The following is a 26,253-nucleotide window of genomic DNA, read 5'->3' on the forward strand; positions in this document are numbered from 1 at the left end:
TGTATGAGTGCTGTTCACAAGTTTGGGGAGGGTCTTAAATAGTCAGAAAAGGCTGGAAAAAGAGATAATTAATCCAAACATGTGAAGCTCATTGTTCTTTGTGCCTGAAATACTTCTTAATACTTTAGGGGAACCAAACAGAATTCTGGTGGTTTGAGGGGTTGAATAATAAATGACCCTCTGAATAAACTTTTCACAATTTAAAAAAAAATTAAACAAAGAAATAACATTCTTTTTTGCTGCAGTGCATTTCACACTTCCAGGCTGATCTACAGTCCAAATGTCACAATGCCAAGTTAATTCCGAATGTGTAAACCTGCTAAATCTGCAGGGGGTTGAAAACTACTTGTAGGCACTGTATGTCTTATTGCAAGGTATTTTTGCACATTTGTCATTCTGTGCTTTTTGTTTGTGTTTCAGTCAGGGTGGAGTGAACATGGTCCAACAGACTTGTTCACATTGTGCATGTCACATGTGTGTTTTTAATCCAGTTTTTTTCATGCTTATGCATGATTTGAGAGACCCCACCCCTCTCTTGTGTGACATGCACATAAGGAGCTGTCTTGCATCACGTGCCCATACCAGAAAGTGCCTGTCTTAATCCTGCTCATTTAGACACAGTTCATATGTTCAGGTATTAAATACATTAGATAGGGACTGCTTCAATACGGGTTACCTTGACGTTGGTGAGGCAGCTTGGTATACATTTTTTTGCAAAAAAAGTATAGACTAAATACCCTGTGTTTGTTATTACCTTTTATCAGCACTTGCTGACTACTGTTATGTCTTATTGCAAGGTATTTTTGCACATTTGTCATTCTGTGCTTTTTGTTTTAGTTTGCAGACTATATATAACGATGTACAATACAAAATAATATTGTGGTACCGTGTTAGCCAGAAAATCGATCTAAATACTTAGGTCTCAAAAAAAAGTTATTCAAGGAGTGATACCTTTATTGGCTAACCAGAAAAACTATATTTGCCAGCTTTCAGGGCTCAGAATGTCCCTTCATCAGGCTATATTTGTAATTCACTTGAAATTTAGCCTGATGAAGGGGCCTTCTGAGCTCTGAAAGCTTGCAAATATAATTTTTCTGGTTAGCCAATAAAGGTATCACTCCTTGAATATCTTTCTTTTTTTGAGACCTAAGGCTTTGTGCACACGCTGCGATTTTTGCTGCGAATCTGCTGCGGTTTTGGCCACTGCGGATCTGCAGCAGTTCTGCAGACAGTGTACAGTAGCATGTAAATCTATGTGATTTACAAACCGCTGTGCACATGCTGCGGATTTTTAACTGCGGAAAAGCTGCGGTTTTGAATCCGCAGAAAGAAATGACATGTCACTTCTTTTCTGCGGATTCTGCTGCGGTTTACCATCTCCATTGTAAAGGAGTTAAACCGCAGGGGAAAAACGCTGGCCAATCCGCAGGTAAAACCGCAGGTCATTTTATCTGCGGTTCCGCAGATACCAATCCGCGGCGTGTGCACATAGCCTCAGTATTTACACAGACTCCATATACAGAGCCTCTAAGTTCTAGAAGAGCAGAATTACCCCTAAAGTGACCCCATTTTGGAAATTATACACCTTTTGTGAATTTATCTTCAGTTGTAGTGACTTTTTTGACTCCATGGGTGTTTTCCAGAAACAAGCAGCAATGAATGTCGCCTAGTGAAAATTGCAAACTGCTGATGTAGTCACCAATATGTTGTAGTCACCAGTATGTTATGCCCAGCTCATGCTTCTGGATACATCCACCTGTAAACTAGGCGGTCTCTCATCACTACAGAAATGCTAAACGTGGACACTAACTGTGGTTTATGCACACAGGCTCAGAAGGGAGGGGACATTAAAACTTGGGAGTGGAGTTTGCTGAATTTCTTTTGGGGGGGTGAGTAACTATAGCACTTTTCCAGAGCTTTTGTGCTACTGTAAGGATGATGACCGGGTTGTGGGTACCTGTACCATGCTGGGTCCGGAACTATCAAAGCTGCGTCCCATGTTGCCCCGGGGAAGGAATAGGGGGTGTGTCTAAGCCGGGAAGAGAGCAGAAAGCGTGCAAGGTAGGAGAGAGTTTCCCTCCGTCAGGGAGAGTGCAGGAGGATGTGCAGCACGCTCCGCACCCAGAGCAGCAGCGCTGAGACGTACTGTGGCCAGGCTTACCCTCCCGCTTCAGCAGGATAGTGACAGTGCAGAGCACCGTGCGCCCAGATAAACATAGGGCAGCGCTCATACGAAGAAGCGTGGACCGGCTACAGAACCCTGAGGTGCGGTCCCCTTTGCTGGCAAGTGCGGATCAGCCCAAGCTTGCTGCAGGGACTCCGGCAGCTTTCTTCCCTTTGGCTGTGCAGACTTATGGGCTAGGGGCTTAGCGGGCAAAAACGGTGACCGCCTGTTGCCACAAGAAGTTGGATCATTAATTATGGGACCCCAAGTGAGGACTACACGCCAACTGTTGTCAGTACTACCACCCCTGTCGGACTGGATCTGGATGAGTACCTGAGAAGACCACGATAAGAGCCATTTAAATCTAAGACTTTCGCGTTAACCCTTTCCTCCTTTGATACTTGTTCATTGTTTATTAACTCCCTGCGAGATTATTTTCATTCTTGTTGAAATTAAACAATATTGTTATACCGCATTGTTCTGCAATCCCTGCGTCACAGCATTCCTGCACTTGCCTACACTACCAATAACATGGAAGCCCCCTATATTTCCATTGACAGGTGACAAACCTAAGTGGAGACTTTTTTTGTGGATTGAGTTGAAGCTTTTATTGGGACCATTTTACATAACATTTTGGATTACATTTATCCTGTGCTCTAAGCTGAGCACTTACATCTTGGTTTCCATCTAAATCTCCGAGTGACGTGATTCAGATGAAACCCGCCAGGGATCTTTTCACTATAATGAGGCAGCAGAGTTCCTCTTGACTCCGTCTGGCCTCTGCTCAGTGGTGTCCTTCAGAAGTTCACAAAACTATGGCCGACTACACTTTTATGTACTCCTAAAAAGACGAACACCACTGGATCACAGGTCAGACGGTGACCACAGTGCCTCAATCTGCTTCAATATAGCAAGTCTTCCACCAGGAGTTCATCTGAATCACTTATGGCAGAGATAAGCGCTCAGTGCAGAGCACAGGATAAATTTAGGTGAGCCTTACTGCGAAATTTTGGAGGCAGAATGCAATTGTCAACAGCAGGTAAAAAACTGGTTTTATTTTTTTTTTTTTTTATGCCGTTCCTGGTGTGGTTTAAGTGATTAGATGACTTTATTCTTTGGGTCGGTGCGATTACAGCGATACCAGATTTATATAGTTTTATGTTTGGTTGCTGTCACGCACTAAAAAATGCTTTTTTAATGCACATCGCCAAATGTTGAGAGCTATAATTCCTTATTTCAGCCGACGGAGGCATGTGAGGGCTTGTTTTTTGCAGGACAAGATGATGTTTATATAACTACTATTTTCGGGCACATTGCATTTTTTGATCGCTTTTTTTCCGATTTTTGGGAGTCAGAATGAACAAAATCCAGCAATTCAGGAATTGTTTTTTTTTTTATGCCATTCCATGTGTGTTAGAAAGAGAATTGATAAGGCAGCTTTATTCTTTGGGTCATTACGATTACAGTGATACCACTTTTATATAGTTTATGTTTTGGCGCGTCTACATAAAAACTGTTTTATATGAAAAATAATTATTTTTGCATCCCTTTTTTCTGAGCTATAATTTTTTTTTTTTCGCTGATTGAGCTGTATGGCAGCTTGTTGTGGACACAATGACGTTTTCAGTGATATCGTTTTTATTTACATGAGTCTTTTTGATTGCTTTTTTGTTTGGCAGTATAATGAAAAACGATAGTTTTTTTGTGGTATTCACTGAAGGAGTTAGCTGGTATGACAGGTTTAAAGGTCGGGTCATTCTGGACTCGGCGATACTTTTTTTTCCTAACAATATTTATTTATGGGTACTATAGATTTTAAATTATTTTGTGTTTTTGTTTTTTTTTATATTTTTTTAAAATTCTTCTTTTACTTTTTTTTTTTTTTTTTTTTTTTTTTTTTTTTTTTTTACTTTGTCCAACTATAGTACTTTAATATTCGGCAGTCTGATCGCAGTTCTAATCCATTGCAATGAACCACCGCAGCATTTAGGTGGTTAAGGTGCCTAAAATGCAAGTGATGGCAGCATTTAGGGGGTTAAAGTGCTGTGAGTGGTGCAGGCACCGCTCCTGGCAGTAAGTCCCAGGTGTCAGTTGGGATAATCAGCTGACACCCACCAGCTACCGCATACGCACAGCCTTTGCGAGAAAAATCGCCTGAACATACTCAGTACATCCAAGGCCAAAAAGCACTTCCTAACCAGGATGTACTGAGTACTTCCAAGGTGGTGAAGGAGTTAAAAATTACAAAGGAAAAAATGGGACGATGCAGAAGTTTGGGAACCCTTGGAGATTTGTGTGCTCAGATAATTGACCAAGCTTTCAGACCTTAAATAACCAGTTAGGGTTATGGCTTGTTCACTATCCTCATTAGGAAAGGTCAGGTGACGCAAATTCCCAGCTTTATAAAAACCCAACCTCCTCCCTACCCAATAAAGACCCGACTTTAGCTTGTTCCGCTATTCTGACGCTCTTGTTGGATTTTGGGGCGGGGGACTCTAATTGCAGAGGTGGATACTTCATCTAAGTGCCATTTCCTGCCCCGTAGACATATCAATGCTCTTAAACGTAACATTCAGAACAGATGCCTGGAGAGTCCTGCACCCTACGAATAGGGACTATACGTATTACTCCCCAACACACTCTTCATACATCTGCATTGATATGCTGTTAATCTGTCAGCATGCCCTTACCTGGCAGACCCAGGCTTCTATTGGTCACATTGCTTGGTCGGACCATTCTCCGGTGTTTCTCCATCTTACCCCACCAAATGGCCTTCACCGACCATGGACATGGCGCCTCAACGATCACTTACTTAAAGACCCTCTGCGCACTATGGAGATTAAGAAGTCAATCTCTGAATTTCTAGAAATCCATGAACGTGACCAGACGTCCCTTCCTACCCAGTGGGAAACACTTAAGTCTGTTATAAGGGGTTTTTTGATAAAGCATCACTCTTGATTGAAGAAAGTGAGGGCCTCCCTAATTTCCACTCTGCTCCAGAGGATTAATATGTTGGAATCCTCACATAAACAATCTCTATCCTCTTCTGTGTATGCAGACCTGTTAAAAGTAAGGGAGGAGCTCAGGGTCCTACTGGATCAAAAATATTCCTGTAAAAAAAATAAAATAAAATCAGGTTTTGTCGATTTATGTAGGAACATGCGGATAAATGTGGCAGGGCATTGTCTAGGGTGCTACATCCCAGAGAGGACACTAGTTATATCCCACAAATCATGCAGATCGGGGGGGGGGGGGGACAGGATCCAGCCCAAATTACAGAATCCTTTCAAGCCTATTATAGTGACCTATATAATATTAAGGACCAATTCAGGGACAAGTCAACTTCGTCTCTTCACCTCAAAATAAATGGCTAAATCAGACAAAACACCCTCCCAACTGTCCATCCTGAACTTGCGGACTCTCTGGAGGAGTGGGAAAGAGACCAGGCCCTGATGGGTTCACTCCAAAATTTTATAAGGTATTTAGCGAGCAGCTTGTCCCTTTCTTAAAAAAAAAAAGTCTTCAGTTCTGAGTCAGAGGGATCTCCATTTGTGCCCCAGTCCCTGGAGGCCCACATCAGCGTTTTACCAAAACCTGGGAAGGATCCATAGTTAATTTCCAATTATAGGCCCATCTCTTTGATTAATGTGGACATCAAAATATTTTCGAAGGCCCTGGCCAATAGGTTGGCGCCTTTTGTTACCCGGGGTTAGTCATACAGCTCAAGTAGGGTTTGACAAGGGCGAGGAGGCCAGAGATAATATGTATAAAACTCTTCTCCTGATGGCTCAGACGAGGTCCAGATTTCCCCCGTTGTGTTTGCTTTTGGCTAACGGGTCAGCTGGAGCTTCCTGTCGGCTTCCTTGCATCAATTGGGCCTGGGCGCCAAATTTATTGAGAAGATTCTCTCTCTATATAGGAGCCCTTCAGCTAGGGTTAATGGGTTCCAGTCCTCCCCTATCCACATCAATAACAGTACACTGCAGGGGTGTCCTCTGTCCCCTCTCTTGTATGTATTGATAATGGAACATCTGGCAATAGCCATTAGAACCCCAGCACTAATGGTATTCCAGTTGGGGTAGGTCAATGTAAATCGGCTTTATATGCAGATGACCTCCTTATGTTTATATCACAGCCTCGCATTTCCTTCTCCTCCATAGTCAAAAAATTTGAGACATTTGGCCATCTTAGGCTACTTTCACACTAGCGTTTTTTTTGCGCTGCGCTGTGTGCGCAGTCCAAACGCATAAGAAAAACGCATCAAGCGTTTTGCATACGTTTGCTTATTTTATGCGCATGCATTTTAACCAGTTTGTAGCCATATTGATTCTTAAAACGCATGCGATTTTAAACGCTGACGTGCGCATGTCCATGCGCACGTCTGCGTTCCCATAGGCTGTAATGTGTTATTTAGTCGCATTCCGTGCGCATGCATTTTTTTGAGACAGGTTGGACGGACCAAAAATGCAACAGGTTGTGTCTGGTGCGCCTGGGCGCACACCACAAAATAACGCATGTGCACGTAAACGCATACGAACGCGTGCAAACGCTAGACCATGCGCCCCCATGTTAAAGATAGGGGATCAGGGCGCATGTACGCGCACGATGCGCTGCGTTAAACGCTAGTGTGAAACCAGCCTTAGTCATTTTAAATTGAATTATTCTAAATCTGAGACCCTTAATTTAACTTTATCTAGAGAAGAAGTTCAACATCTTGAGGATAAGTTTCCCTTTAAATTGCAGGAAACAGCATTAAGATACTTGGGGTTAACTGTCCCGGCAGATCATACTAAACTATATTCTTTAAACTTCCAACCCCTTTTGGATAAGACTTTGAAAGACTTATATAGCTATGATAAGCGGAAGCTCTCATGGTTTGGCCGTATTAATGCGATCAAAATGGATGTACTGCCTTGTTTCCTGTATATTTTCCAGACAGGTCCTCTAATTCCGCCTTTTCCTTTCTTTTCCAGAATCCAATCAGCCTTCTCGAGATTTTTGTGGGAGTAGGGGGGTAGACCCCAGATCGGCATGGGTACTTTATATAGGCACAAAAGCTCAGGAGGGCGCGAGTCTTCCAAATTTCAAATAGTATCACAAAGCAGCGCTGTTGATACACATGCTAAACTGGCAGCACCACAGTTTGGACAAACAATGGGTGAGAATAGAACAAGATAGCTCTAAAATTCCACTCCATAACCTCCCTTGGATCAGCCCTAAAAGTGGAGGTCAATTCAGTTCAGAAGCTGACCTTCTTAAAGATACACAGAGGATGGGATCTGGAGACCCGCAAAGGCTCTCTCTCTTTAGGCAGTGGACCGCTTACACCTCTTCTCTAATCTGGAGTTCCCCCCGGGGGTTGAGAGGGATCGCTTTCTGGTGTGGGAGAGAAGGGACAATGCTAGATGCTTTCATGTCCTTAAGGGTGCGGCCATGCCCACTTTCAAGTCAGTGCAGCCGTTAGAGGGCAGGGGCCCTTCTGATTGGTTGGAATACCTCCAACTAAAATCCTTCCTATCGTCTCCAGAAGGTGCAGGCTCATACTTCTCCCTTCCTACACCGTTTGAAAAGCTTTTCTTGTTGGGGTCGCCGCCTCCACATGCTGTCTTCTTAATATATGCTCTTTTGAACCAAAATACCAAAGACGAGTTCCCCAAGTACGTGAAGAGGTGGAGGGGCGAGTTGGGAGTTGATATATCGGAGACTGAGTGGAGGCAGGCGTTCGTATACTCACATAAATTCTCTGTTGCCTGTGCCACACAGAAAAAAGAATTACAAAGTTCTCACCAGGTGGTATCGCTGTCCTGATGTCTTATACGCTGCTTTTACCTCCGTCTCTGATAGGTGCTGGTGTTGTGGAGTAGAGCGAGGTATCATGCTACACATTTGGTGGGGATGTAATCATATTAAGCCATTTTGGGATTCTGTCTTTTCCGCTTATCAAGCCATTAGCGATCATTCGGTGACCAACTCTCCCCAGATGGCTTTATTATCAATCCTCCTGGGCTCGTTTCGGTTCCAGAAAAAGGGGCTCCTAAGATTTTGCTTAACTGCTGCGCACACTGTGATCCCGAGATATTGGAAATCCTCCCAATCTCCGAATATGTCTGAATGGGTTAAGGAGATGACCAGCCTTTAAAGTATGGAGGAATTGTCAGCTGAGGTTAATAGTTCAATGGAGAAATATCTGCAGGTTTGGAGTACTTAGATTTTGTATATAGACTCTCAGGATTTTCAATCTTTCATTCCCTCTTTTCTAAGCCTTGAGGAACTTAGATCGAACAATACGGGTTAGATGGACGTCATTTTAGGGGTGCAAGTTGCCCCCTTTTATATCAGGATTCATGGTTCCTCCCCTCTCTCCCCCCTTTTTTTATTTCTCACTCCCCCCCTCCTTATTCCTTTTCTTCTTCGTCTCATTCTTTCCTTTCGTGTTTACACCATTATTACTTGGAGTGACCTAGCTTCTCTGGTTTGGGTCGCTCACTTTCAGCGGATACTTCATATGTATTGCCAAAGGTCATAGAGCCTCCCTGGATAGGGGATTCCTGCATTCGCCATGGATTTGTTTTTCTTTTCAGATTTTGTTGGACTTGATTGGAAATTACTTTTGACCTGAAAGTTTTTTTATTTCGGGACTTGTTGGCTACAGGTCCTGATATCCAGTTGTAAATGAGATTTCTTTTTGTACTCAGTAATCGTTATGTTGTTGAATCTTTTATTACTGGATTGTTCTAAATTTCTTTTTAATAGAAACCAGATTAAACATAATACTGTGATACAGTAATCAAGCCATTTAGATAGAACATAAAATATATTTATTGGAATACAAAAACTTTTCCATAGTTACAATTTATTATACACTATGCAGTAAGTGAAAAAAAACAGTTTTCCACAAAGACGTACTGAAAAAAAAAACAAAAAACCTCTAACCCTGTGCCAAAAACAGCGGCAGGTTCTTCTAAGCAGCTGTCTAGCACTCTGAAAATGAAAATGGTGGAGCCCCACAAAGCAGGGGAAGGCTATAAGAAGACAGCAAAGCGTTTTCAAGTTGCCCTTTCCTCAGTTCGAAATGTAATTAAGAAATGGCAGTTATCAGGAACAGTGGAGGTCAAGATAAGGTCTGGAAGACCAAGCAAGAAGAATTTCAGTGAGAGCTGCTCGTATCATTGCTAGAGGCATATCAGAACCCACGCTTGACTGAAAAAGACCATCAGAAAGATTTAGCAGACTCTGAAGTTGTGGTACATTGTTCTACTGTTCAGAGACATCTGAATAGTCTTATTGGAAGAGTTATTGGAAGAAACTGTCTCCTCACCATAAAATTCAGCATCAGAATTATACCAAAGAACATTTAGGCTGTGTGCCCACGATGTGATTTTTAAGCGTTTTTGCCGCGATTTTTGGCACAAAAAAAGCTGAAAAAACTCATACAGAACGCACCCCATGCATTCCGCACATGCTGTGCTAATGCTGCGCTTTTTTCCGCGGCGGAATCGCATCGCGGAAAAACACGCAGCATGCTAATTCTTTTTGCGGAATCGCAAAGAATTGCCGCGATTCTGCACCCATAGGAATGCATGAGAACTGCTTACTTCCCGCATGTGGCTATGCTCACCATGCACAAAGTTAAGCGTCTCATGTGCGGATGGTACCCACAGTGTGGAGGAGAGGAGACTGTCCTCCAGGCCCTGGGTACCATACCACTGTAAAAAAAAAAAAAAAAAAAGAATAAAAAATCGGGGTATATTTACCTTCCGGCGTCACGCGCAGCCTTCCCGGGCCTCAGCGTTCCCAGTAATGCCTTGCGGCAAGGATCTGTGATGACGTAGTCTCGCGTTACTCTAGAGGTCTCGTGAGATCGCTATAGCAACGCGAGACCAACGTCATCACAGGTCTCGCAAGGCATCGCTGGGAACGGGAGCGTCGCTGAGGCTGCGCGGGACGTCGGAAGGTAATGTGAGAATCATGTGGGAATAGTGGATGAGGGCAGGTATATCTCGCCCAGATTCCTTTCCTATGTGGCCTAGTCTGGTCAGTATCGCACCTGCTTGCTAATGAATAATGGGAGGTGGATATAAAAGGATGCCAGGTGGTTGTGTGAGTGTCTCAGCCTGGGAACACAGAGAGCCTGTCTGTGTGAGAGACACACTTGAGTGGAAGCAGTGCCCACTGCAACTGTGGTTTGGCTGGACGGGAGAAGCCCGCCAGTTGGTAGTTAGGTTGTCCATTGTTTAGTTAGTGCCAGACAGGCAAGGATTTGTTTTATGTTTTATTTCCTTTTGCATTGCTTTCACCGTTAATAAACCTGACCCAGGGTCAGTTATACACGAATCCCAGCTCTGCGCCTGAGTTTCATGCTGAATGCACGTGACCTTTGACCCCAGCAAAGGCGATCCCGGAGTGTTTTATCACATTGTGGTGGAGAACGCGGGCATCACGTTGCAAGCATGAGCATGGAGGAAGTGGTGAAAGCGCTGGTACAGTCCAGCAAGAAGCTAATCGGGTGATGATGGCCCAGCTGAAGGAGTTGGTGGACATGACAGCTACCGATCGTTCGCTTCTCCAGCAGGTGGCGCAGCGCTTGGCAAGCTTACCTGAGGTTAACCTGGAAGCCGAGTCGAGAGTGATTCACGTGAGTCGGTACTGGCAGAAGATGACGACAAAAGATGACGTCGAGGCGTACCTGACTACGTTTGAACGGACGGCGTTGCGAGAAAAATGGCCGAAGGCAAGATGGGTCGGCCTGATTTCCCCGTTTCTTTCCGGTGAGGCCCAAAAGGCTTATTATGACTTAGAGCCTGAAGCTGCGCAGGACTTTGACAAACTGAAAGCCGAGATCTTGGCCCGGCTGGGAGTGATGACCGCTGTCCGTGCACAGAGTGCATCAATGGACTTATCAGCCGGATAAACCACCGTGGTCACAGATGTTCGACCTGATCCACGTGACGAAGTGGCTACAACCCGAGGTGCTGACAGCGCCAGAGATAATCCTGAGAGTCGTCATGGACAAGTACCTGAGAGCTCTGCCGCCAGCCCTGAGGAAGTGGGTAAGCCATGGAAATCCTACGACGGCAGATCAACTGGTGGATCTGGTTGAACGTTACTCCGTCTGGAGTCTGCGGGAAATGACCTGCAGTTCCCGTTTTCAGTCATGGCGGGTGATACGGAGGAGACCGGGGAAGAGGAGGAGGCTGACAGCCGTCCACCTCCCCGTTTGCCGGATTTAGAAGTTCAGAAAGATGACTTCCAAAGCGAGCAAATAAAGGATCCTACCCTTTCTCAGGCTAGGACAAATGTAAGTGATAAATGGGGTACCCGTAGAACCTGGCTCTAGGCTGGCATATCCTTACATGGTTCTGGAGAATGATTTACTCTATCAGATAGAGAAAAAGGGGGAAGATACGGTGCAACTATTAGTCGTGCCAAAACCCTACCGGCGGCAGGTGCTGGACCTGGCCCACGGACATGTGATGGGAGGTCACCTGGGAGTCCAGAAAACCACCGAAAGGATATTACACTGTTTTGTTTGGCCAGGCATGCATCACGATATTCGAGTATATTGTGAGTCTTGTCCTGACTGCCAAGCCTCTGCACCTAAGCTCCGGTTCTGTAGCCCTTTGGTACCCCTACCTATTATTGAAGTCCCATTTGAGAGGATTGGGATGGATTTAGTTGGGCCCCTTCCACGGTCTGCACGTGGACACCAACATATCCTGGTCATCTTGGATTATGCCACTCGTTACCCGGAGGCCATCCCTTTGCGTAACACGGCCACCAAGACGATTGCCAAGGAACTGGTGCATGTGTTTAGTCGGGTCGGTATACCAAAACAGATACTCACCGACCAGGGGACCCCCTTTATGTCCAGGGTAATGAAGGAGCTCTGCCGATTGTTACAAATTGAACCGTTGCGCACATCCGTGTATCACCCTCAAACAGACGGGTTGGTCGAACGGTTCAATAAAACTCTGAAGCAGATGCTGAGAAAGGTGATAGACAAGGATGGGAAGAACTGGGACTATTTACTTCCGTATTTGCTTTTTGCCATCAGGGAAGTACCCCAGTCTTCCACGGGATTCTCGCCTTTCGAGTTATTGTACGCCCGACGTCCTCGCGGACTGTTAGATGTTGCAAAAGAAACCTGGGAGGGTCAGGTCACTCCGTTTAAAACAGTGATAGATCACGTCACACAAATGCAGGACCGTATTGCGGCTGTTATGCCTATCATCAAAGAACACATGACACAGGCTCAAGGAGCCCAAAAAAGAATCTATGATAGGGGCGCCAAGATCCGTACGTTTGCACCCGGAGATAGGGTGTTGATCCTGGTCCCCACGGTGGACAGTAAGTTCCTGGCAAAGTGGCAGGGCCCCTTTGAGGTCAAGGAAAGAGTTGGTGAAGTAAACTACAAAGTATACCAGGCAGGTAAACGGAAACCTGAACAGATTTATCATGTAAATCTGATAAAGCCCTGGAAGGATCGGTCTGCCTTGTCAGCGGAGCTGGCCCGTCCTGTCTGCTCGCATACCATACCGGAGGTACGGGTTGCAGAGACTCTCTCAGAGCGGCAAAAGACTGAGGTCAGGCAGTTTCTACTTCACAACCAAAAGTTTTTCTCAGAAAAACCCGGGCAGACTACGCTAATGAAACATGACATCGTAACGGAACCTGGTGTCACAGTTCACGTAAAGCCCTACCGAATCCCGGAAGCGTGCCGTGAAGCCGTTTCCCGAGAAGTGAAGACAATGTTAGAGTTAGGTGTCATTGAGGAATCGCACAGTGCTTGGTACAGCCCGATTGTGCTAATTCCTAAACCGGACGGCACCATCCGGTTCTGCAATGACTTCAGGAAACTGAATGCGGTCTCAAAATTTGATGCCTACCCCATGCCCCGGGTCGACGAGTTGATCGGTTAGGAAAAGCCCGGTATATTACGACCCTAGACCTAACAAAGGGGTATTGGCAGATCCCTCTGGTGGAGGCTGCCAGAGAAAAGACAGCATTTGCTACCCCAGAAGGTCCATTTCAGTATGTGTATATGCCGTTTGGACTGCACGGAGCACCGGCGACCTTCCAGAGACTGATGGATCGAGTCCTGAGGCCACATAGGCAGTACGCTTCGGCCTATTTGGACGGCATTGTCATTTACAGCTTGGACTGGGAGACTCATCTCCAGAAAGTACAAGCTGTGATTGACGACCTGTGGGAGGCAGGTCTAACTGCGAACCCCAAGAAATGTCACATCGGGCTAGAAGAAGCCCGGTATTTGGGGTATGTAATTGGGAGGGGTGTTGTTAAACCCCAGGTTGATAAGATTCAGGCGGTTCAGGACTGTCCACAACCTGTCAACAAGAAGCAGGTGCAAGCCTTCCTGGGGATCGCCGGTTATTATCGCCGGTTCATACCCAATTTTGCAGCCATCGCTACCCCCCTGACGGATCTTACAAAAGGGAAAGACTCCGTCATGATTAAATGGAGTTTAGCGGCTGAAGAAGCCTTCCATAGCCTAAAACGGGCACTTTGCTCTCAGCCCGTACTGGTGACTCCAGACTTCCGCAGTGAGTTTGTGGTACAAACGGATGCCTCTGATACCGGTATCGGGGCCGTACTCTCACAAGTGAGGGACGGAGTGGAACACCCAGTCCTCTATCTCAGCAGGAAGCTGAATAAACACGAGCAAAGGTATGCAGTCGTAGAAAGAGTGCCTCAACATTAAGTGGGCTCTAGAGGCCCTCAAATATTACCTGGTGGGCCGAAGGTTCAGGCTGATCACTGACCATGCCCCTCTCAAGTGGATGCACTTGAACAAGGAATGGAATAGCCGGGTGACCCCGGTGGTTCCTTGCCCTGCAGGCCTACACTTTTACGGTGGAGCACCGCCCAGGGGTACAGATGGGAAATGCAGATGCCCTGTCCCGAGTGCACTGTTTGGCGGGTGTCATTGCTCGACCGGAGTGGTCTGAGCAGAAGGGGGGGATATGTGAGAATCATGTGGGAATAGTGGATGAGGGCAGGTATATCTCGCCCAGATTCCTTTCCTATGTGGCCTAGTCTGGTCAGTATCGCACCTGCTTGCTAATGAATAATGGGAGGTGGATATAAAAGGATGCCAGGTGGTTGTGTGAGTGTCTCAGCCTGGGAACACAGAGAGCCTGTCTGTGTGAGAGACACACGTGAGTGGAAGCAGTGCCCACTGCAACTGTGGTTTGGCTGGACGGGAGAAGCCCGCCAGTTGGTAGTTAGGTTGTCCATTGTTTAGTTAGTGCCGGACAGGCAAGGATTTGTTTTATTTCCTTTTGCATTGCTTTCACCGTTAATAAACCTGACCCAGGGTCAGTTGTACACGAATCCCAGCTCTGCGCCTGAGTTTCATGCTGAACGCACGTGACCTTTGACCCCAGCAAAGGCGATCCCGGAGTGTTTTATCACAGTAAACATACCGACTTTTTTTATTTTTTTATCATTTTTTAACATTCTATCTTTTACTACTGATGCCTCATTGGCGGCCTCAATAGTAAAAAGCTGGTCACACTTGTCAAACACTATGTTTGACGAGTGTGACCAACCTGTCAATCACTTTCCAAGCGATGCCTCAAATCGCTTGGAAAGTGCTTGAATTCCGCACGCGAAGCGGCAAAAACGCAAACATAATCGCAGTAAAATTGCGCGGAAAAAAGCACGCGTTTTCTGGGAAGGAGTCCGGTTTTGAGTGTCCGGTTTAAAACGCTACGTGGGCACATAGCCTCAAACAAACCTTATGCATTTTGGAAACAAGTTCTCTGGACCAATGAGGTTAAAATACAACTATTTGGCCACAATGATCAAAGGTAAGTGGAGAAAAAAGGGCACAGAATTTTTGGAAAAGAACATCTCGCCAGCCATTAAGCATGGGGGTGGATCAATTATGCTTTATGGTTGTGTTGCAGCCAGTGGCACAGGGAACATTTCATTGGCAGAGGGAAGAATAAATTCAATGAAATTTCAACAAATTCATTTTTATATCGGGTAATTTTTTATTAAACATTTTCAAAAACTGAAAAAAACAGGTAATCACATACAGGGTAGTTCCCAAATAGTGTATTACATAAACACAATAGAACCCCACAAAAATCCCTCCCATCTTACTCCCCCACCCTCACCCGACAAAAAATACCTCTTCTCTCTCGCTGCATTTGGTCTCTCACAGCCAGAGTTTTACAGTTATATCCTCCTCAACGCTCTCATCCATGTTAATCTAGAAGGAGCCAACCCGGGTGTGTCCAACCAAGGCACCCATATATCCTCCCATTTCTTAATTGTTCTTCTCTTCTGGTACACATTTTTCCATATCTATATTCTTATTAACTGCATCAGTAACTTCCGTGATTGTGGGTACAGGAGATCCCTTCCAGTGAGCCACCACTCTCTTACGAGCTTGATATAATATTCGTGAGACTGCCAACTGGTGTCCCTCCGAGAGCGGCAAATTCTCCACCCGACCCAGGAGAGTAATTTTGGGGTGTAGTACCATTTGACATTGATAGACCGTATTAAGTAAATCAGTCACATCCTCCCCCCCCCCCCCCCCCCCCCCAAAACCTACGTAGCCGGGGACAGTTCTAGGTCATGTGTATCAGATCCGCATTGGGCATTCCACACTTCCAACAATCAGCCTCTCTAGCATAGCCCATTTTCAACAGCCGTACAGGTGTTCGATAAACTCGATGAAGCAAAAAAAGATGTGACACTCTCTGCGCCTCACTAACCGAGACTTTTGTGACTTCTTGCAATGCATCTTCCCATTCATCATCTGTTAAATCACCTACATCAACTTGCCACTTATTCTTCAATGCTTCCAAGCTTGCCACTTTCTTTTCCAACACTGTTGCATATATCATGGATATAATACCTCTTGATCCTCCTCCCCCCACTACTCTATCCAACAGCGAAGTTTTGGCTGGGTTACCTAGTGGAATGAGTCGCTGTTGTGTTTCACAAGCATGTCTCAGCTGGAGATATTGAAACAATTTTGCATTCGGAATGGAAAACGTCTGTTTAAGATCTTCAAAAGATCGAAACTCCCCTTCCGAATAAAGCTGTTTAATCCCTCTCCTCTCCCATAGCTCAAAACCCTCCAATTTATTTAGCTCTGTACATGTCAAGTTTCTCCAAATCAGGGAATGCCCCGTGACTCCCTGTATACCCAATATTTCTTTGGCCATGTTCCATACCTTGTCCATGCACTTCATTGTCGGACTATTGATAGCTCGACCCTGACAGAACCGCCCCGAGTCTAGAACCTGCACCAGTAAGTCTTTTACCACTACACATGTAAGCATGCACCCGGAGGAACTTCACATGATGGAATCCTCCTCCTCCCATCCTCTAAAATGCTGCAAGATAAATAGAAACGGGTCAGGAACCGCTAAGCCCCCTAGTTCTTTAGATCTATGCAAAACCTCCAACCGAATTCTAGGAACACTCCTCTTCCAGATAAGCTCTCTAAATATTCTATTTATCTGATAAAAGACTCGACCAGGAATCCAAATGGGCGCACTATGGAAGACATACAAAAATTGTGGCATGAGAACCATTTTTACTAGGTTTGCCCTTCCCACCATACTCAGTGGTAGCCTGCACCAGTCCTTTACTTTTTGCTGAAGTTTAGCAAGTAGCAGGGTAATGTTTAAACGCTCAAAATCTTGTATATTATGCCCAATATGGATTCCCAAGTATTTAAACTCTTTGACTACATTTAAGCGTCCGGCCGATCCCAAGGAGTTCTCTGAAGATTTCTCCCAGTTAATACGTAGACCAGAGATCACTGCAAAGGATCCAAAGACTTCCATTGCCACCCTCAAAGAAGACAGCCAATCTCCCAAAAACAAAAGCATATCATCAGCATAAAACGCTATTTTTTTTTTTTTTCTTGCAAAGACATATTCAAACCCTTGTAATTCGGGCGACACCTGAAATTAAACTGCCAAGGGCTCAATTGCCAGAGCAAACAGTAGGGGAGACAGGGGGCACCCCTGTCTGGTCCCTCTGTGTAAGTTAATTGTATTTGAAATCTCCCCATTTACTCTAATTTTGGCCTCTGGACTCGAATACAGCAGCTGTATCCAGGCAATAAAAATTTTTACGGAAACCCATCTTAGCTAATATAGCCCACAGATATGGCCATTCGACGCCGTCAAATTCTTTGGCAGCGTCCAAAGATGCAACTGCTCTAGATTCCTTTCCCTTTGATGGGATCTGTAAATTTAGATACAACCGCCGGAAATTAATTGCAGTTGATTTCTCTGGCATAAAACCAGTTTGATCTGGATGAATAATACTAGATATTACTCTAGACAGCTGCATCGCCAGAATCAACATTTAAAAGGGAGATAGGTCGGTATGACTCTGGAAGACAAGGATCCTTATCAGCCTTGGGGATCACCACTATGATTGCTTCATTCAAGGACCGGGGCAAGTGCCATCTTCCCTAGCCGCTTCAAACACCTTCAGCAGCTGTGGAAGCATTATATTTGAGTACTGTTTATATATATATATATATATATATATCTCCACAGGCAGCCCATCAGACCCCGGTGTCTTATTCCCTGCCATAGAATCTAGAGCCTCCTCTAATTCCTCCAGACTAATTGGTGCCACCAGCCCAACAGCTTCCGATTCCGGCAGAGTAGGCAGACTAGTAGTCTCCAAAAAGCTACTGAGCAACTCATCAGAGAACCCCCCCCCTTGCGAATTATATAAGGTCTCAAAAAACTCGCTAAAAGTTGCTAGAATTGCCCCAGAAGATCTTTCTAGTTCCCCGTTTTTATTGCATCTCCGCCACCATTGCAGGGCCAGATTGAGTCTTGATCAGGGTAGCTAGCAGATGTCCAGTTCCCTCCCCAAAATAAACCTGTCGCCGAAAATATCATTTATCTGCAACTTTTGAAAGCTCATGTTGGGCTGATCGTCTTTCCGCGACCTTTAATGCGTTAAAATGTGTATCAGATGGAGTTTTCAAGTATTGCAGTTCTGCAGAGATAACTTCCTTCTGTAGGAGTTCCCCATATTCTCTAGACTTAGTTTTAACTCTATTCTCTTCCGAGATCAACAATCCTCTCAGGTAGGCTTTAGGCGCATCCCATATTATTTCCCTGGGGGCTGTACCCTCATTAATAACAAAAAATTATTTTAGCAAGACAGGAATTCTAGCACCTGCCTGAATAATTGGTAACCAGAATGCGTTAAACGTTTCAACAAATTCTTGATGCAAACAAAACACCATCGGTAAAAAAAAACCTGAAGTTGAAAAGAAGATGGCTTCTCCAAATGGATAATGATCATAAACACACATCATAATCCACAATAGACGACCTCAAAGGGCACAAGCTGAAGGTTTCACAATGGCCCTCACAGTCTCCTAATCTGAGCATTATTAAAAATCTCTGGCTAGACCTCAAAATAGCAAAGTACGCAGGGAAAGGTGCAGGCTGAGCATCTGAGCCCTCATCAAAAGGCAATAACATGACCTTTGACATAATTTTAAGTCAGAGGTCGTGAAGAGGTTAAATTAAAACAAAAGAATTAGGAAATCCCTTTCCTTTTAATATGAAATCGTGTCCTGCAACTAAATTGGCAACCACCAAGCATTGAAATCTGCAGACTGTGTTTATGTAATTTCATTTACGTATCCCAAAGGATGAATTGTGTAATGCAGTGAAGCACGGAGATGATGATGATACATGGGAATGACGTCTATACAAGGAAGATTGATTACCAAAGTAATAGGATGTCATTAATCCCACAGATGCTCCAACATCACCTTCCTAAATACTTTCCTTGAAGTTTTATGTTCATAAGTCGGGATTTCAGGCTCACAAAACATTTGGTTATGGTTCTGGGTTTAGCAGTTATAATACCAACTCTGAAATATTCCCAATATATAAGTTGGTGCTATTACACCCATTGATCAGAGTACAGATCCACCGTAGGAGCCGCTATTGGGTTCCAGAAGTAATACACAAAAACAAAGACCTCTTTTAGTGATTGATTGAGAACAGACTATGTGGTTGCATCCTGCTCTCTTGGAAAAAGGTTGTGTGGTCCGGGGAAGCTGTATAAAAGGAGTTTTATAAGAAGTCCACCTAAGATTTGCCACTCCCCCAAAAAGAGGCTTCAAGATTTAACTCCCAGCCAATTATAGATTAGAACTCCACGTTCTTATTCCTGGCTGAAAAAAATAATAGGACTGTCAAATCATTAGATGATACTAAGTTCTGTAAGGTCAACTCATCACTACTGATAATAGTAGTTTATTATTAGGGCTTCTGTAGACGACTGCATTACCACCCTGCGTGCTATCTGACAAAATATTGTATTGCACTCAGACCAATGTTATTCTACGTGGTCGTGCAAATCTCCGATTATTTTTCTCCAACCAATCTGATATTTGGATTGTACTCCACCGTGCAAGTCAATAAGTCAGTGGAAACCATTGGACTGCACTCAAATCACCATCTCAGTGCAGTAATGTATCCACAAACTGACAGAATGGAGAAGATGGAGAATTTTTTTTCTATCTTCTCATCTGAGAGAATGGGATTATACTCTGATCAGAGTATGATTAGCATAATTGACCCAATTCTCTCAGATGAAAGACTATACGCTAGTGTGACCCTAGCCTTACAGAGAGGTATAGGGTAGCTGTGGGCTTGTGCTAGGAAATTGGAATCAGGTTTATTGTAGAGAAGTGGAAGGTCAATACTAAATTATGTATTAAATGTTAAAAAAAAATTGGCAAAATATATCACTGAAAAGGATTTTGGGGTATTGGTAAACCGCAAACTGTACTTTAGTGACCAGAACCAGGCAGCTGCTGCCAAGGTATGTGATAAAGAGGCATAGATGACAAGAACATAGTTTTGCCTCCAGACATGTCACGAGTGCGACCACACTGTATACAGTTTTGGTCTACAGTGTATAAGGGTATGTGCACACGATCAGTTATTGCTATGGGTTTGACGCTTCGTATCTATGCAGCATCAAACCCAAAGCAGCCAGATGTTACAGCATAATGGATGGGTTTACAGGAAATCCCTTGTCCACTATGCGTCCACAGTGACCAGCGGCTCACCCACAGAGACTGACATGCAGTGCGTCTTTCCAGACTGCAGCATGTCAAATTGTCTTGTGGTGAATCCTCAAGGTTCAGTCAGTGAACAAGTGTAGATTGACCTGTGTCCAAAGCGCTGCTACTTCCGGATCATGTGCACCCGGCCTAAGGACATAACTGAACTAGAGCATGTTCAGAGAAGAGCAACAAAGGGTATTAAGGGAAAGGGTAAACAGCAGGAGACAGGTTATCAAACTTTGGGATATTCAGTTTAGGGTCAATCTCATTACAGTATATTTATATATGAGAGGACAGTACAGAGATTTTTAAAGATATTTTTACTGCAATGACGACAAAACGGAATCCTCTACGCTCAAGGAAAGAAGATTTAATCATCATCACAGATGGCGATTCTTTACAGTGCAAACAATGAGACTATTGAGCGGTCTGCCACAACATGTAGTGGCTGAGCTTCTAAAGTTTCAGCAGGGCCTGGATGCCTCTTTCAGTAAATCTAATAGTACAAGTTATGAGCAATAGTCTATGATGAAATGATAGTGATTTATATACCGTATATCATTCCTATTTATTCTTATTATCTTAATATTGAGCAATTAGTAGAGTGGCTGTTAATTGACTCCGCTATGTCAGTAATCTCTGTCCACTTGACAAAAGCTTTAAGGGTCACCGTCTACCTGACAGAATTTGCGGCTCTTCTTTTGATTAATCGTATTGGCACTACGTCAAATGAGCGTTACGCCACAACGATGATGTAGCACCAAGTCGAGTAATCTAAGGAAGAGCAACAAATGATGTAAGGAAGGAGGTGGTTCTCAGGGCTCCCATCCAGCAGCCACAGATTATCGAGGAGGGCAATGGATCTGGTCCTGCAAATCGATTTGCACCAAGTCGATTTTGCTTTACTTCAGATCAACACATCAGGTTTATAGGTTGGACACTGTGCACAGGTCTCTCTTTTCAACCATAACAACTATGAAAAATGAGAAGTCTCAGTAAAATAAGAATGTTTTAGTAATTAGGCACCCTCCCATCATATTATTGTGACCAGTCTAATTGATAAAAAAAAGCAAACAATAAAGTGATTAAAGGCTTGTCATGGCACAAGCAGGATATCCTCAGATCGGTGGTGTTCTAACCATTAGAGGAAAGTAAATATCAATATAGAGACATTAATACTACTACTCTTCCCGCTCCAAAGTAAAATGTAGCAGAGCTGCCACTAATACGTCTACATTCCGCTGCAGGCAGTCACGGCAGCTAGGAGTTGGAGCATAGTTCAAGAACATCATGATAGCCACAGGTTCAAGACTGTTTTGGGGTCTGCATTTACACAGCACAGCAATGAGTAGATAGCTTCCTGATCTGCTGTATGTATAGAAGTATATCAAAAAGTTTTTTACAAACCTCGACAGCAGACTTGGCAGGGACAGACCTCCCAGCTGTAGCTGTAATCCTGACCTGGCTCTCACTGCTGCTGCACCATTGTGATATATTGTGTTGTGAGCCTCCAGCTGACTCAGGCAGGGCTTGTACTGTGCATCAGAGGGGAGGGTACAAGTTCTTTCCTGACTTTTTTTCATTGGTGACTGGGGGAGGGACTGAACTTTTGTTTCCTTGAAGTTCACATTAGATCATGGTGCGAATTACTGGGGCATAAGTCATGTCTGTAGACTCTCTGTACACCTACAGCTATGAATGCACATAATGAACTCATTTCCTAATACACCCTGATATAAAACATTTGCTGCACCTATCAGGAAGTGTGGTGAAACTAAACATCATAGATGTATTAAAGAAAATTTAGTGACAAAAGAGTTTATAATGACTTCAACTCAAAAATATTTCACGGATCCGTACATTCCTCAACCAAGACTCTGCAAAAACCCTAGTCCATTCCCTCATCTCCCGCCTTGACTACTGCAACCTCCTGCTCTGTGGCCTCCCCTCTAACACTCTCGCACCCCTCCAATCTATTCTAAACTCTGCTGCCTGACTAATCCACCTGTCCCCCCGCTATTCCCCGGCCTCTCCCCTCTGTCAATTCCTGCACTAGCTCCCCATTACCCAAAGACTCCAGTTCAAAACCCTAACCATGACATACAAAGCAATCCACAAGGCAATCCACAACCTGAGTCCTCCATACATCTGTGACCTCGTCTCCCGGTACTTACCTACACGAAACCTCCGATCCTCACAAGATCTCTTTTTGTACTCCCCTCTTATCTCCTCTTCCCACAATCGCATACAAGATTTCTCTCGCGCATCCCCCCTACTCTGGAACTCTCTACCACAACATATCAGACTCTCGCCTACCATGGAAACCTTCAAAAAGAACCTGAAGACCTACCTCTTTCAACAAGCCTACAACCTGCAGTAACCACCGATCGACCAAACCGCTGCATGACCAGCTCTACCCTCGCCTACTGTATCCTCACCCATCCTTTTGTAGATTGTGAGCCCTCCCGGGCAGGGTCCTCGCTCATCCTGTACCAGTTGTGACTTGTATTGTTTAAGATTACTGTACTTGTATGAATTATGTATACCCCTCCTCACATGTAAAGCCCCATGGAATAAATGGCGCTTAATAATAATTGATGGGCCTTGTTTTGTTTTTGGTTTTGTTTTTGTTTTTTTCAGCCTATGTAGCTATGAATTTGAACCAGCAGGTATTAAGAGCATTTTTAAGCCTCCTAATACTGCTTTAACATCTTAAAGGGAATCTGTCGCCTATTTTTTGGCATATAAGATGCGGCTACCGCCATCAGGGGCTTATCTACAGCATTCTGTAATGCTGTAGATAAGCCCCCGATGTAACCTGAAAGATAAGAAAAACGAGTTAGATTATACTTACCGGGGGCGGTCCGGTCCAATGGGTGTCGGGGTCCGGAACCGGCACCTCCCATATTCTAGCAATGACGTCCTCTTTGCTCCCCGTCGCGGCTCCGGCACAGGCGTACTGCTCTGCCATGTTGAGGGCAGAGCCAAGTACTGCAGTGGGCAGGCGCCTGACCTTTCCCAGCGCACTGCAGTACTCTGCTCTGCCCTCAACAGGGCAGAGAAAGTACGCCTGCGCAGGAGCCGCAACGGGAAGCAAAGAAGAGGACGTCATCGCTAGAAGATGCCACACCTCATTGATGTAGTAATTGATGCCAAAGGAGCCCCAACCAAGTATTGATTGCATTTACTGAATATGCATTTCAGTAGGCCAACATATTGGATTTTAACCCCTTTACCCCCAAGGGTGGTTTGCACGTTAATGACCGGGACAATTTTTACAACTCTGACCACTGTCCCTTTATGAGGTAATAACTGTGGAACGCTTCCATGGATTCCGGTGATTCTGACATTGTTTTCTCGTGACATTGTACTTCATGTTAGTGGTAAAATTTCATTCATATAACTTGCGTTTATTTGTGAATAAACGGAAATTTGGCGAAAATTTCGCAATTTTCCAACTTTGAATTTTTATGCCCTTAAATCACAGAGATACGGCACACAAAAAACTTAATAAACAACATTTCCCACATGTTTACTTTACATCAGCACAATTTTGGAACCAACTTTTTTTTTTGTCAGGAAGTTATAAGGGTTAAAAGTTGACCAGCGATTTCTCACTTTTACAACACCATTTGTTTTTTGTTTTTTTTTTTTTTAGGGACCACATCACATTTGAAGTCACTTTGAGGGGTCTATATGAGAGAAAATACCCAAAAGTGACACCATTTTAAAAACTTCACTCCTGACGGTACTCAAAACCACATTCAAGAAGTTCATTAACCCTTCAGGTGCTTCACAGGAATTTTCACAAAAAAATTACTTCAGGTCCAATTTTTTTATTTTACCAAGGGTAACAGGAGAAATTGAACTGCAAAAGTTATTGTGCAATTTGTCCTGAGTACACTGATATGTGGGGGGAACCACTATTTCGGCGCATGGCAGAGCTTGAAAGGGAAAGAGCGCCGTTTCACTTTTTCAACACAAAATTGTTTGGAATTGAAATCGGACGCCATATCGCATTTGAAGAGCCCCTGATGTGCCTAAACAGTGGAAACCCCCCACAAATGACATCATTTTGGAAATTAGTCCCCCCCCCCAAGGAACGTATCTAGATGTGTGGTGAGAACTTTTAACCCCCATGGGCTTCACATAAGCTTATAACGTACAGCCGTAAAATTAAAAAGTCATTTTTTTCCAAAAAAATGATCTTTTCACCCCCAACTGTTTTCCCAAGGGAAACAGGACCCCAAAAGTTATTGTGCAATTTGTCCTGAGTACACCGATACCATATATGTGGGGATAAACCACTATTTGGGCGCATGGCAGAGCTCGGAAGGGAAGGAGCACCATTTGACGCAAAATTGGCTGGAATTGAGATCGGCCTTTGGAGAGCCCCTGATGTGCCTGAACAGTGGAAACCCCCCACAAATGACACCATTTTGGAAACTAGACCCCCAAGGAACTTATCTAGATGTGTGGTGAGCACTTTGAACCCCCAAGTGCTTAACAGAAGTTTATAACGCCCGGGCGTGAAGATAAAAAAAATCTTTTTTCCACAAACATGATGTTTTAGTCCCCAATTTTTTTTTATTTTCCCAAGGGTAACAGGAGAAATTGGATCCCAAAAGTTGTTGTCCAATTTGTCCTGAGTACGCTGATACCCCATATGTGGGAGAAAACTACTGTATGGGCACACGTCGGGGCTCGAAAGGGAAGTAGTGACGTTTTGGAATGCAGACTTTGATGGAATGGTCTGCGGGTGTCATGTCACACTTAGAAAGCCCCTGATGTGCCTAAACTGTGGAAGCCCCCCACAAGTGACTCAATTTTGAAAATTAGACCCCCCAAGGAACTTATCTTGATGTGTGGTGAGCACTTTGAACCCCCAAGTGCTTCAGAGAAGTTTATAACGTAGAGCCATAAAAAAATTATTTTTTTTTCCACAAAAATGATATTTTTGCCCCCAATTTTTTATTTTCCCAGGGGTAACAGGAGAAATTGGACCCCAAAGGTTGTTGTGCATTTTGTCCTGAGTAGGCTGATACCCCATATGTGGGAGTAAACCACTGTTTGGGCGCATGGCAGAGCTTGGAAGGGAACGAGCCCCGTTTGACTTTTTCAGCGCAGAATTGGCTGGAATTGTGATCAGACGCCATGTTGCGTTTGGAGAGACCCTGATGTGCCTAAACAGTGGAAACCCCCCAATTCTAACTCCAACACACCCCTAACCCTAATATCAACCCTAACCCTAATGGGAAAATGGAAATAAATATTTTTTTTAATTTTATTATTTTCCCTAACTAAGGGATAAAGGGGGGTTTGATTTACTATTTATGGCGGGTTTTTATGTTTGGCAGCTGTCACGCGCTAAAAGACGCTTTTTATTGTAAAAAGTTTTTGCATCACCACATTTTGAGAGCTATAATTTTTCCGTATTTTGACCCACAGTCATGTGAGGTCTTATTTTTTGCGGGACGAGTTGACATTTTTATTGGTACCATTTTCGGGCACGTGACCTTTTTTGATAGCTTTTTATTCCAATTTTTGGGATACAGAATGAGCGAAAACCAGCATTTCATGAATTTCTTTGGGAGGGGCGTTTACACCGTTCCGCGTGTGGTAAAACTGATAAAGCGGTTTTATTCTTTTGGTCAGTATGATTACAGCGATACCTCATTTATATCTTCTTATGTTTTGGCGCTTTTATACTATAAAAACTATTTTATTTAAAAAATAATTATTTTTGCATCGCTTTATTCTGCGAGCTATAACTTTTTTATTTTTTTGCTGATGACTCTGAATGGCGGCTTTTTTTTTGCGGGACAAGATGACGTTTTCAGCGGTACTATGGTTATTTATATCGGTCTTTTTCATCGCACGTTATGGCGCTTTTTGTCCTGCGGTATGACGATAAAGCAATGTTTTTTTTGCTTTTTTAGGGGTTCACTAAAGGGGTTAACTAGTGGGACAGTTTTATAGG

General features: G+C 44.1%; 1 protein-coding gene across 2 annotated transcripts in view; it reads right to left on the reverse strand.

Moving 5' to 3' along the window:
- Positions 1 to 21,810, reverse strand: part of PLA2G7 (phospholipase A2 group VII) — a 58,896-nt gene extending 37,086 nt beyond the window's left edge. Inside the window, exon 1 of one of the 2 annotated variants that reach the window (XM_073586565.1) lies at positions 21,681 to 21,810. The gene's annotated coding sequence lies outside the window, so the exon portion shown is untranslated. The remainder of the gene's footprint in view (positions 1 to 21,680) is intronic. The other variant, XM_073586563.1, reaches the window with a different exon arrangement.
- Between the last annotated feature and the right edge of the window lie 4,443 nt (positions 21,811 to 26,253).

This window comes from Dendrobates tinctorius, unplaced genomic scaffold, assembly GCF_039654945.1.
Source record: "Dendrobates tinctorius isolate UK_male_01 unplaced genomic scaffold, ASM3965494v1 ptg000093l, whole genome shotgun sequence".
In the NCBI taxonomy this organism is placed as follows: domain Eukaryota; kingdom Metazoa; phylum Chordata; class Amphibia; order Anura; family Dendrobatidae; genus Dendrobates; species Dendrobates tinctorius.